At 36.7% G+C, this 2,500-nt stretch overlaps 1 protein-coding gene across 4 annotated transcripts in view; it reads left to right on the top strand.

Moving 5' to 3' along the window:
• The window catches only part of LOC146870694 (plasma membrane calcium-transporting ATPase 4-like), a 1,872,989-nt gene that overhangs the window by 480,741 nt on the left and 1,389,748 nt on the right, over window positions 1–2,500 (top strand). Inside the window, exon 2 of one of the 4 annotated variants that reach the window (XM_085646145.1) lies at window positions 1,829–1,979. The exons of the other annotated variants lie outside the window; for them this stretch is intronic. The gene's annotated coding sequence lies outside the window, so the exon portion shown is untranslated. The remainder of the gene's footprint in view (window positions 1–1,828; window positions 1,980–2,500) is intronic. 4 annotated transcript variants of the gene reach the window in all.

Raw genomic sequence — 2,500 nt, 5'->3', positions numbered from 1 at the left:
GTGTATATGTATGTGTGTATATATGTGTATATGTATGTGTGTATATATGTGTATATGTATGTGTGTATATATGTGTGTATATATATGTATATATATATGTGTGTGTGTGTGTGTGTATATATGTATATATATATATATATATATATATATATATATATATATATATATATATATCCAGCAAAGTACATTGCGTATGCTCCAGCCTCTTCCAGTGAGGAGTGGTCAGTGAGCCTCATAAATCCAACACAAACTGCAACATTTCCCAGGATAAATCACCCAGGTAAATAAATCGGAGCCGCCACTCGATTTTCCAGCAGAGCGTATGTTTAATTCACACTTGAGCAACAAAGATAAAAAACCAACGCGTTTCGGAGTTTACCAGATTCCTTGCTCACGGGTTAGGCATATGCTTGGTTTCAGTCAATTTAAAGAGACATGGTGTGTAAACAAATTCATAAACATAGTAAAGATACTTTGAATGTACGTTCTTGTTTTGTTAATAAAGATAAGCAGTTATTCAATAGCACAATGCGTTTCATGAGTAGCGGGGATCATTTTATATTTGACACTGACAAAATAATATCTGGCATTCGTTAAAACGTGCATAGTAGTACAGCGTTCTGAAACAGTAATTGCAGCTACATAGGGTGAGTATAAATAATACAGACATCAGAGACACCTGTTAAATCATAACAGCATAACTCCAAAAGGAAAATTGTAGTGCAGTAACGTAAACCTGTAGCCTAAATTGATCTGCCCTAGTGAGCTCCTTTAAAGTACTAGAATCAAACAGCCTCAGTGTGCATTATTTCAGTACATGATCTGTGCATCTACACTTGGCAGTAGCAAGCAATAGTGCCCAAGTGGACCAATATTAAACACATATAAATGCAAGTGAGCCATTATGTGCAAAACACAATAAAACGGCATCATCACACTTTCTGATATCTGCAAAATACACAGTAACCGTTCAGTGCGATTGCGCTCAGAACTGAAAAATACAATGCAGCTGTATGCAAGCATATCTCTCCCAAAATAGCTAATCTGGCTTCAACTCGTAATAAATAGCATCAATACTGCCCTAATGGGCAAATTGTCAACAGTTCACATGCCAGTTTGGCGTCCAAATTGTCTATAAAATATTACGGATGCGTGTACGGCGTCCTGTCAAATCGATTATATCTCCCCCTCTTAACCTTTTTGGTATATTGTCTAGCATCACGAATTTAAACAAATTACTGTTTTGGGCATGTTTCATTTGGAAATGTCGTGCCATAGGATAATTTGTACCGTTGTTACTAATGGCACGCATGTGCTCAAGTATGCGTTTTTTTAGCCCTGTGTATGGTACTGCCTATGTAGGCAAGTTTACAGGGACAAAAAAGAGCATACACCACGTATTCTGAATTACATGTCAGGTGTTTGTTAATACAGAATGGTTTATGCATAGATGATAATGAAACCTTTTTACAACTGTTACTAAACTTGCTGGTCTTGCATGCATTGCACGTGTAGATGCCTTTGATGGTACTATGCGTACTGTCAGGCTGTATTTCGGAATGGCACAGGGAGTCTTGTAAAGACCATGCCTTTTTGAAGGTTATTTCTGGATATTCACCTGTTGCTTGCGCTAAGTCACGGTTAGTTTATAGGACATGCCAGTACTTCTTGAGACTTTTTCTCAGCTGCCCGACTGATTATTGAATTTGCTTATGAACCTGCCTCTTTGATTTTAGGACACAGTAACTTAGTTCTATATGCCTCCATCACTTTGTTAACTGCCTTATTGATGGTTCTGTTACAATACCCTCTTTCTTGTATCTTTTAGTCATAACGACTTCATTATTGAAACCCTCCTTGGTGCTGCAATTGCGCTTATCACGTAGAAGCTCACCATATGGGATACTTTCAATCAAAGATCCTGGGTGGCAACTATCGGCCCTCAAAAGGCTATTACATGCCGTGGATTTTCTAAACAGGTAACTGACAAGTTTACCTTCTTGGACATATATATGTATGTATATGTTTGTATATGTATAAATATGTATGTGTATATATAGGTATATGTTTGTATATGTATGTATTTATATATATGTATATATATGTATATGTTTGTATATGTATGTGTATATATATATATGTATGTATCTTTGTATATGTGTATATATATGTATGTATATGTATGTAGATATGTATTTATATGTATATATGTATGGCTTTCTTCGGAGGTTCACTGGAGAGTTTGAAAATTGCATTAGTCATTTGAGGCGGGGGCTTTTCACTAAAAGGAAGGATACTATGAGTCCCAGAATGCTGGATTGAATAGAGGCCCACTAGAGGGCGATAAAAGACGACTCCAAACCTTCTCTTACCTTTGCCTTAATTAATTGCACATGCCCGTGAACAAGCAGAATGAACTCTGAAACGCGTAGGGCTTCTGCATAATACTCTGGACACAGCACCTGTTTTCCCAAAATATAGAATGCTGCTGAAAATTGTG

Source organism: Triturus cristatus, chromosome 1_1 (genome assembly GCF_964204655.1).
Source record: "Triturus cristatus chromosome 1_1, aTriCri1.1, whole genome shotgun sequence".
NCBI lineage: Eukaryota > Metazoa > Chordata > Amphibia > Caudata > Salamandridae > Triturus > Triturus cristatus.
Note: the sequence above shows the minus strand (reverse complement) of the source record. Positions and strands in the feature narration are given on the sequence as shown.